Genomic DNA, 11,753 nt, shown 5'->3' with positions numbered 1-11,753 from the left:
CATTGTGTGTTTAAGTTGAGCCTAACTGTTAGATGTAGAGGTCTAATGAATTCTCGATTCTGGTTGGTCAGAAGGTATTGGTTAATTTTCTATAACTTTCTATAGCTCTGACAGTATTTCCGTCTGCAAGACAATTTACACGTTTATATTAATGCACTGGTTCTAATACATTATGGTTTCAGTAATAATAACTAACTCAGGGACTTGTATGGTAGAAGTGCCTGGAAAGTCTTCAGGATGGAGGACTCTGTGGTTTCTCAGCTGGGGAGTCAGAAGTAGGATTCTGATAGGAGCACTGGTTTGTAAACCCTCGGGATAGCAGGTATAGGGTTAAGAGTAGGGCTGAACGATATTGGGAAAAACTGACATTGGGATATCTTGTTTCTTCTGCGATATACAGTATATTGCGATATGAAAAATATAGTAATTTTCATCACATGACTTGAATAGCTCTATTTGGAAAGAATTAATCACTCTAGAAGGATTGGGGTGATTTTGCAGGGAACTGCATCTGCATAGAAAAAAAAAAAAAGCTGAAAAATGCCTTTTTACTTTTTGTAAAGCACTACAGCCTGGTCCACTTGTTCAGGGCAGCGGCCTTCACCATGTTCACCACATTGTCTATTGTTATACAGACCACGCGTCTCTCATCTAGGCCCCAAGCAGCCGACGCTTCTCTCATCCCAGTTGCCATGTTCTCACTTGTATGATCCTCTGGGGAAAAAATGTTGTTTGCAAACAGAGAATTTTCAGTTGGAAGTCCTCGTTAATAAAGTGGACGGTCAGATTTATGTAGAGCTCCATTGTCTGACTGGACCACAAGTCCAGTTGTTGTAGCTGCATAATATTCCATTGGTGACAGCTCTGTTTCAACTTGTGCCTTGTGTTTCTCGTACAGCTCTGGGATGGCAACTTGAGAAAAATCATTGCGTGATGGTATTACATGCCGCTTGTCAAGCGACCGGATCATGTTTGTAAAACCCTCTTTGGTAACTGTAATAATTGTTAGCATGTCTTTTGCGAGGTGAAAAGTGATCACATCTGTGATTTCTGTCTGCCGCTTGGAAGCTTTCTCACACGGTGTAACTATGACAAAAGCATCCAAAATAGTTTTTTGCTTTGGATGGCATTCAGATCTGGCTTTGCAGCCCTGGTCAAAAGGAGCCCAAGGACTTGGACCAGACTGGCAGGAGCAGGATCCAGATAAGTACAGCAATCTGTGGGCTCCAGGATGGCAGCAGGGACTAAATGGAGGAAAGGACTTGACAAGAGCAGGACGTATCCCCTCAGGAAAGATTCATTCATTTTCAGTATGTGTTTTATCTTGATCAGGGTCTGGAACCTATCCTGGGAACACCGGGACAGCAGTGGGAATACACCATGGATACATGAGGTGGGGGACACCATGGATGGGTGCCAACCCACCGCAGGGCACAATCACACACAAACACACTCACACACCCATTTACAGACTACGGACAGTTTTAGAGATTCCAGTCAGCCTACAACACGTGTCTTTGAACTGGAGGAGGAAACCGAAGTACCCGGAGGTAACCCCCAAAGCACGGGGAGAACATGCAAACTCCATGCACACAGGGCAGAGGCGGGATTCAGCTCCCCAACCCCAGAAGTGCAAGGCAAACGTGCTAACCACAAAGTCACCGTGCCCCCCTCATCCCCCTTATCCTGGACTGTTTATTGACCCGATGCCAAAAAGTCTCTGATATTTATATTGATACAACAGCGCATTAAGACCTTTTTGCAGTGGATTGTGTGTCTGCCACAGAGAGGTCTGTTAAAGTCAGTCAGTTGCGCATCAGCAACACAACCTGCCAAGTTAAGCAAACAACCGCCCCCTGTCCTCCCAGCCCATGCTCTACAACATCATGTAGCTTCAGAGGAACGCTAATCTCTCCTTTGTTGCTCTCACCTTCAGCTTCCTACTCTGTCATTAGGCAACCTTTGAACCCTGACTAACCCTGGCATGACCTCCATGGGGTCACTCAAGCCCAAAAAACATGTGGTCTAAGCGAGCATGCAGGCAGTTTGGAATTTGTTAAGGCGGCGCTCAATATGACACCCTTTCATTCTTAACACTTCCTGTGCCAGAATAAAGGACGAGCCAAAAACAGCTTTCGGGGCCAAAAACGTGTCACAGCGGCCCCTCGACATGTCATCGGATCACAATGACAAGTTTAGGTTGTAATAGTATATTGTTAGCTTGAGAGCAAAGCTAATGTGTGTTATCACAAGCCTGATTTGTGTGTGTGTGTGTGTGTGAGTGTGTGTTGGTTTCCCACAGGTTTTTGAGCGGGGCTGAAAGGAGACACTTGAGTGTGTTAAACACCCACTTAACCTGTTAATCCTACCCCTCGGTAAAGCCAGACTGTGACAACCTTCTCTCTGTCTCAACATTCTTTCTTCATTATTTCCTCCGTCTTTGTTCACACAATCCTTCAGATATATTCCAATAATAAACAACCAGTGCATTTAAATCAGAACGCAGCGCTGTAGTTAGCGAGCTTTATCCTGAGGTAAAGCCTGAGGTAAAGCCTGCAAACTTGTGGAAGGTCTCTTATTCAACCAAATATTTTTTTTTTTCTAGTTCTTGTTTGAGACAATCCTGTAATTCTTTCCATAAAATTTTCGACAAATGTGCTGAACCAACCGAGAAGCAATGCTACATTTACAAATATAGTTAGCTAAGGGTCGTAGTTGTGTTTGTAGTTTGTCAGAAGTCGTTCTATAGTTAAAACAAGCTAGCTAACATCACCCGGCCATGCCATCTTATGTAGCTAACATATGCAGATAACATGCTAGCGCCTAAGACTAACGTTTATATTTAGCCTTAGTTAGCAAACTTTGTTATTAGCGGTTGCTTATAATATCTAGGGTCCATACTCAAGCAGATAGACTAGTGAATGATGGCTAATAAATATGCCACATGTACAGCATCTAGATATTAGGTGAGATTTTAGATTTGAATTCCTTTAGCTTTCTAGCTCAAGTTAAAGAAGGACACGTCAGACCACAGACATGTCGTGGCTGAATGAGTACATTTTGGGCTAAAAGGCGAAAACGAGTTCTAAACTACGGTATATTGATAAATCTGTGTGACGTTCTCTGAAGAACTATTTATATAGTTATATGATTTTGAGTGAGATATACTTAGGTTATCGGTTTCCTGTTAGCTTTGTAGTTCCTTGGGACACCAAACATGGCGTTTTTGACAGATTTAATAGATTTATGTACCTTTACAGAAACTTTATCTTTAGGGCAATGATAAAATAAAACCTGTTTAGCTGTACCCACATACAGGTTTTGTTTTGTTTCATTTGGGATTTTGGCTTCTATTGAGGTTTGGTTGCACAGTTACCATCAGAAGACTTGTGTTTGTCGTGACTAGTTAAAAGGAGAAGAAGAGAGAGAGAGAGAGAGAGAGAGAGAGGGAGAGAGAGAGAGAGAGAGAAAGAGAGAGTGTGGGAAGAGAAAAGGAAAGACATAAAACAGGACTTCAGGTGGGCTCACAGTTCATTTGTAGTTTTTTATCTATCTACCATCATCACAGCAGAGTCTTTAGTGATGAATAGACTCGAGGTTTGATCAGTTATTCATCCTGTCTGTTTCATCGTTTGTTCAACACTTTGAACACACTGCATGTGGGGGGAAGGACAAAAATAATCCTGGGCTCATAAACGCACAAACCTCAAGCTACAGTTTTATGTTATATTATATTAAAATGGAAGTGTACACAATTTCCATATCTACACAATGTCCATCAGACACCAAATGTGTTTAATCCATGTTTAGTAAAAAACAAACGCTACTTTAGTTTTGCACTGGATCGATGAGGCTAAAGGCACAAATATACCTCACTTTCACCACGCATATGTGCTTGTACGCAGCCGCTACATGAGCAGCATTGTTCACATACTCACTCGCATATCCTATGTACAGTTGAAGTCAGAAGTTTACATAAAGTCATTAAAACTTTTTAATTTTTATTTTTATTACTCTACAGATTTCATTTTAGCAAACTATAGTTATGGTAAGTCGTTTAGGACTTCTACGTTGTGCATGACATGAGTAATTTTTCCAACAATTATTGGAAATAGATTGTTTCACTTTAAATTTGCTATATCACAATTCCAGTGGGTCAGAAGTTTACATCGTGTTCTTTTAGCTGCTCCCTGTTAGGGGGATCGCCACAGCGGATCAACAGTCCTTGTTGATGTTTGATTTGGTCCAAGTTTTATGCCGGATGCCCATCCGTACGCAAGCCTCCCATTTTATCCAGGATTGGGACAAGTGGCTGGATTGGTCCCCTGCCCAGGGATTAAACCCAGGAAGGATCCTAGCCACGAGACCACTAGGTGCCTGGTCAGAAGTTTACATATGCTAAATATGTAATCTGTGCTGTTTAAACAGCTTGGGAAATTCCAGAAAATGATGTCAAGTCTTTAGGCAATTAGCCACCTAGCTTCTGATAGGCTAATTGGAGTAAATCGGAGGAGTACCTGTGGATGTATTTTAAGGTATGCCTTCAAACTCAGTCCCTCTTTGCTTGACATTGTGGGAAAATCAAAAGAAATCAGCCAAGACCTCAGAAAAAAACCCTTGTGGCCGTCCACAACTCTGGTTTACCCTTGGGAGCAATTTCCAAATGCCTGAACTTACCACGTTCATCTGTACAGACTATAGTATGCAAGTATATACACCATGGGACCATGCAGCCATCATACCGCTCAGGAAGGAGAAGCATTCTGTCTCCTAGAGATGAATGTAGTTTGGTGCGAAAAGTGCAAATCAATCGCAGAACAACAGCAATTGACCTTGTGAAGGTGCTGGAGGAAACAGCCAGACAAGTATCTATATCCACAATAAAACAAGTTCTGCATCAACATAACTTGAAAGACAAGGAATAAGCCACGGCTCCAAAAACGCCATAGAAAAGCCAGACAACAGTTTGCACGTTCACATGTGGACAAAGACCATCGATATGTTTGGAGGAAACAGGGTGAGACTTGCAAGCCCATGAACGATATCCCAACCGTGAACCATGAGGGTGGTAGCAGCATTTTGTGGAGGTGCTTTGCTGCAGGAGGGACTGGTGCACGCCACAAAATAGATGGCGTCATGAGGAATTGTCCACCAATATACGCCAACATTTTGTGGTTAAATTCTGTGGTTAAATTCCCGCCCTTTGCCTGCTAGGATTTTCTTTTTAGCAAAGTCTGTTTTTTTGCTTGTCCAGGCAGAACACTAAACTCTTTACTTTTATCTCTTCCCAGTCTTACTAAGTGTGATCAGTCTAATCTCGCCTGTATGTGTCTGATCGTTACACCTCACTATCAGGAACCGAACTGTTATTGTCTACGAGCGAGAACGAGTCTTTTCCCATAACACCAAAGCCGCGATAGAGAGATGAAACACACTGATGTCGCTTTTTTCCCCCCTCACATCTGATAGAGCAGTTGGTTCTTTCTGTCTGTCTCTCTCTTTATCTTATTGTTTTCTCCACCCCCCCCCCCCCCACACACACACACCTACATTCTTTTATGCGTAACATTCAGAACAACTTCTTTTGCATCATTGTTGCCATTTTACAATGTTTCCTTGTGCTCTCGAGTTCTCTGTATCTGGCTGCGTTTCCAAAACAGAATAGCTCCTTCGTGATCCTTCAAATAACGCAAAACGGAAGCTATTTTGTGTATCTTTTCACCCTGCAAAGCTTATGAGAAAAGGAATTATCATTCTTTGAGCCAACTGATCTTTCTGCAAGGATTAGCACTTCTTTAACATTATCTACTTAATGGGTTGAAGAATTTAACAGACATTCACTCAGTTCTTTCTTACACACACACACACACACGCACTCAGGTATGCTATGGAATGACAGGTCAGTCTTTCAACCCAAACCTTGCAAACAGCACTGACGCCACTCACTACAGAGAGGACAGGATAAACAGATAGACAGAGAGAGATGACAGATGACTCAGCAATTGTTAGCAAATATTCCCTACTTTAATATCCTTAAACGATACGATCAACTGTTTTGCACTTCAGAATCTTATCTTTCGACTTTCTCTTTATTCCTTCCTTCCCTCTCTACTACACCGTAACAGCTACGGCACTGTAACATGTACTAATATACCCCGATCAGCCATAACATTAAAACCACTGGCAGGTGACGTGAATAACGTTGATTGTCTCGTTACAGTGGCACCTGTTAATGGGTGGGATATATTACTCAGCAAATAAACAGTCAGTTCTCGAATTTGATGTGTTGGAAGTATTAAAAATGGGTAAGCGTAAGGATCTGAGCGACTGTGACAAGGGCCAAATTGTGATGGCTAGACGACCGGGTCAGGGCATGTCCAAAATGGCAGGTCTTGTGGGGTGTTCCCGGTATGCAGTGGTTAGTACCTAGCAAAAGTGGTCCAAGGAAGGACAACCAGTGGATCAATTTGGGAGCGAAGGCTAGCCCGTCTGGTCCGATCCAACAGAAGAGCTACTGTAGCACCAATTGCTGAAAAAATTCATGCTGGATGTGAGAGAAAGGTGTCAAAACACACAGTTATATACTTTAATCGGTATGTCATTAAATTTGTCAACATTGGTTATGAAACACTGTGTGAGTGAGGACCCATTCAAGCAAAAACTCCTAGATTGCTAGCACTTGGCTTGTCATCATTAACCGTGTTTACTCTCTGAAGCCAGTGTTCAAAGGAGTCGCTTGAGTACCCGCTCCTTCTTCTCGTCTTATTCCTCTAAAACCGCGTCCATAAAACCTTCCCAAATATTGATGTTAGATCTCGTTCTCATGCTCTCCTAGTGAAACTGCTCGCGCATGGCAGGCTGTCACATTAGCACTTAGCCGCAGACGTAACAGGGTTACAGGTCAAGGGTCACGATTCACGGGTCACGGACAGTCATTGTATCGTGTAGACTAGCATACTTCTGCTAAGCGTAACTTCGCGAGCAAGCCCTGGAGATCCATTAGCGATGTTTAGCGGGTATTTGATACTCAACAGGCCTTTCGAAAAATTCACCGACCCGCAACGCAAGTCTGAGTATGAGTCTGAATGATGGAGATTGAAGAGGAGGGTTAGATTTCGAGTTAGGTAATGATGACTGTTTTCAGAACATCTGCTTACAGCTATCCATTTTCAAAGAGAGTGACATTAATAGGAAAGAGCATGCTGCACAATAGCTTTAATTAATCTGTAAAAAAATTTTTTATCAAAAATAATAGACGGTCATTATCCTGTTTCAAACGTTGCTGCTTTGATCGGTGTATTTCTTATAACTTCCGAGTTTTTCCTAATTTCCTAACACATGACTGGGGCGGCTGTGGCTCAGGTGGTAGAGCGGGGTGTCCACTAATCGTAAGGAGCCTGGAGCCTATCCCAGAGAACTTGGGGCACAATGCACCATGGACAGGGTGACAACCCATCACAGGGCAGCCTCCTACAACATGTCTTTGGACTGGGGGAGGAAACCGGAGTCCCCGGAGCAAACACTTGAAGCGAGGCAGAACATGCAGGATTTGAACCCCCAACCCCGGAGGTTTTAAATCAGGCCAACAAAATGACAATAACGCTGTTGTTCATGATGTGTCTACAAAATGATTAATAAAGTCAATACAACAGTAATATTTTGCAATAATTTGTACAGTTTATCAAGTCAGAGTGAACTGTGAGGACTAGTGTTTAAAACCCAGTACTATGTTGCTTAGCTGTTGGTCAGATTGCTAAATTCAGTGCAAACGGCTACTGACTCTTCATGAAAATATCATGAAACTGGCGATACAGTGCTGGATAAATTCATCTTAAACGGACATAATCTCAGAGTTGTTTGATTTGCAAACTGCTAGAGTATTGTCTTCACTTCAGGAGCCATAACCCCTCAAAAGATCTATTATACTGCTCGAAATGCTGTCTCGTTTCAACAGGGACATTCGCTGTCACTGTGGTTAAAGAGAAATCTTCTCTCTCTGATGAAACGTACGTTCTGACGTTTTTCTCCTCCATCTTTCAGCACCTTTCTGGTGGTCCAGTGGACAGATAGACCTCCATCAGGGCCCCTCACTCTGTCTCTCCCTGCCTCGCTGACTGCACACAAACTTCACCAACCGAATGTATGTGTGTGTTTTGCCCTCTCTCTCTCTCTCTCTCTCTCTCTCTCTCTCTCTCTCTCTCTCTCTTCCTCATAGAAGTAGCAAGTCTCTGTCTCTCAAGCACACACACGGTGGTTGTTTTATTGCCTTCATGCATTAAAAGGGCTGACAAGACTGTACATGGTAAAAAGTAGTGCGTGTGTGTGTGTGTGTGTGTGTGTGTGATAAGACATCAGCCATCATGCCCTGATAGGGCATGTTATCTCTCACACACTATCTCACTACACACTAATTTGACACTGATCCAATCACAGCACGACAAACACCAGTCACTGTGACACACACACACACACACACACACACACACACACACACACACACACATATATACATGTACTCACATGTACACACACCGTGCGAATGAATAATCTTCTGGAGATTATAAACTTATTTTTAGTTACATTTGGCCACAATTAAACGAGCACGCCAAATAATATTCAGTAAAAATAGTTTCGACTAATTTGTTTGTCTTTACTGCATGGTGTTGCCATATGGCAACAAATAATTTATCTCCAATTTTTTTTTTTTGATAGGCAATAATACAAAACTACTATTTTCCTATGGAACTGGAAAACGGGGGGTTTTAACTTTGACGTGACAACAAAAAAAGTGCCATCTCATACATTTTGTGTTATTTTGGACTATATGCTATACCAGTGGTCACTACCCAACTTCCTGCAGGTTTCTCCAACCAAAATCTATGATCAAAATCGATGTTTTAGTTGATCAAGAACACCCCATACAACCCCCCCCCCCCTCCATTTTTAGATGAAAAAAATTTTTATTACTTGAACTACTTCATGTAATAAATATCCATAAAACATATTTGTATGTATATGTATATTTACATATTTGTAAACAATAATAAAACCACAGCGCCATTGAATTCTCGAATCTGATTGGTCAGAGGGTGTTGATTAAATAAGGAATAAAACATGGTGGGGCGTGCTTTTTAAAGAAAATAATCCACAACATGGTGGTTGTGATATGGCCAGGCATGAAGACACTGCAACCCCCTATACCACATCGATTTGCAAACAATTACAGTTTATTTTAATTTAAAGAATGGCACCATGTTTTTTAACCATTACAGTGCTGTGTAATGTTGTGGAACATCTGGTAGACCAGTTACTTCCTGGAGTACTTAACAATTTTTGATATTCCAAAACTGGACATTTATAATCGCCTGGTCTTTTTCCAATTTTATCCAGTTTGGGTGAGCCTGTGTCCTCAGATCCCTGTCCTTGTCAGACAGAAGTAGAACCCAGTGTGATCTTCTGCTGTTGTAGCTCATCCACCACAAGGTTGTGTATGTTGTGTGTTCTGAGATGCTTTTCTGCTCACCACGGTTGTAAATAGTGATTATGTGAGTTACCATAGCCTTTCTGTCAGCTTGAACCAGTCTGACCATTCTCTTCTGACCTCTCTCATCAACGAATCCTTTCTCTGTCTGCAGAACTGCTGCTCACTGGATGTATTTTTGTTTTTCGCACCATTCTGCGTAAACTGTTGTGTGTGAAAGTCAGCAGTCTGGCACCAACAACAATGTCAGCGTCATAATATTTGATGTTATTTTTCATCCCAAATTCTGATGTTCAACATTAACTGAAGCTCTTGAGATGCATCTGCATGATTTGACACTTTGCGCTGCTGCCACCTGATTGGCTGACTGGACAACCGAATGAATGAGTCTTAAAGTGGTCGGAGAGTACATATGTGCTAGCTGGCTAGGTAAACTATTAGTCTTAGTTATTAGTTTATACTCAGTGTTTATAATTAACCAGTTGCCTAGCAACAACGTCCTTACGATTTGAACCGTTTTTATAGCGGAAAGTATGGAGTCACTCTATGTGCTTTGAAATATGTGCTATGACTTTAGACATAAAGTTTGCATGATGATAAACTGGTGCATCTACACCAAGATTTCCCACATCTGAGGGATGTTGGCCACCTCAGCCATGTGTGTGTTTGTGTGTGTGTGTGTGTGTGTGTGTGTGTGTGTTTTCTCGAACCCACAAAATGAGATTATGATCTTTTAAAGAAAACATACACACATACACACAGGATTTGCCTGTTATAGTGGTACTTCTTGACCAAGCTTGTGCAATTAAACAAAAGGAATCCAGATACGAGTCTGAGCAGTGTGTGATAAGAAAGCAGGTGAGGGATGGACAGATAACACTCTCACACTCACACACGTGTACACAGGTATGTTGATCGCTGCATCTCTGGATGAGCTCTTCACAAATCCTTCAGAAAGCAGGTGGGGGATGAACAGATAACACTCACTTGCTCTCTCTCTCTCGCTCTCCTTCACACACACACACACATTGATAGCCGCATCTCTGCACCATCTCACTAATCCTCATATGGTTCTGCCATTTCGATGGGTTTAAATTCAGTCTTGTGTGATTCTCACGCTTTGGCAGTGTCGCTAAATACTAGTGGTGTAATTATGAAATTCCTCTTATGTAAGATGTGTTTCATATGGCAGCATGGAAAATCGAGGCTGTCCATCATCACGCAAGATCAAAATCATTATTTTTATAAATATCAAATTCATAAAAAGCCTTTGCATCGTGATATTATAGAAATATGAACCGAGAACGTATTTATTTCTACATGCATACGATTCAAGTGTGTTCACTAACGTGAACGTGTAAATATGATGATTTTACATATTACAAGTGTGCCGTGATGGGAACATAATCACTGATGGGGATGGTGTGATGCCGCCATAGTTTCCTATAACAGTTAATGTCGTGAGTTTTTATCCCTCGTATACCGCAGCAATTTGCCAAAGATGACTTTTTCTTTGGTATTAATTAAAGAACAACACGTTTGAACACTTTTGATCCATTTCAAGTTACATTTAATGCTGTGGGACGTGTACAAAGCTTGTCACGTTACAGATTCTCCTCCATCCTGGAGACTTTTCCGTGGCGGAAATTTTACCTCGAACTGTTATAAACCGCTGACAGTGGAGACTCCTTCCAAATAATTTAATGGTAACCCCGATAAAAACTTCACCATACCAACGATTACACACGTCCTTAATCTGTTTACGTCTCGCGTCCGACAAGTTGCTACTATAGGAACTAGAAAAATTCGAACGAACGCATTAATGTAAACCCTATAAACCCTCTCCTGACCAATCACCATGCATTCCCTTAAAGGTTTGTGTGTTTCTAGGTGTTCGGCAGGTGTGTGTGTGCGGATGAAACCTGATGGGAGTCGAATTGTTCGGGAAGAAAAGAAAACGTGAGCCACTTGGAGAGGAACAATAGAAGACGGTGAAAGGGTAAGATGGGTTCATTATGCTACATGAACCCATTGATGGATTAATGATGCCAAAGAAAATGATGACACGTTGGATTAATGCTGACAAAGAGTGCTGTGTCTGGGCAAGAAAACATACACACACACACACACACACACACACACACACACACACACAGGAAGTTGCTGCATAGCCAGTTTATGTTAGCTGCTATTCCATGTTAGTGTAACCTGACATTAACAAAGAAAACAGACTAGCTTGGTTAAATATAGGAAGTTAATGTTAGCAAATTAG

The sequence above is a fragment of the Ictalurus furcatus genome, chromosome 29 (genome assembly GCF_023375685.1).
Source record: "Ictalurus furcatus strain D&B chromosome 29, Billie_1.0, whole genome shotgun sequence".
Taxonomy (NCBI): Eukaryota; Metazoa; Chordata; class Actinopteri; order Siluriformes; family Ictaluridae; genus Ictalurus; species Ictalurus furcatus.
This window is presented reverse-complemented; position numbering follows the sequence as displayed.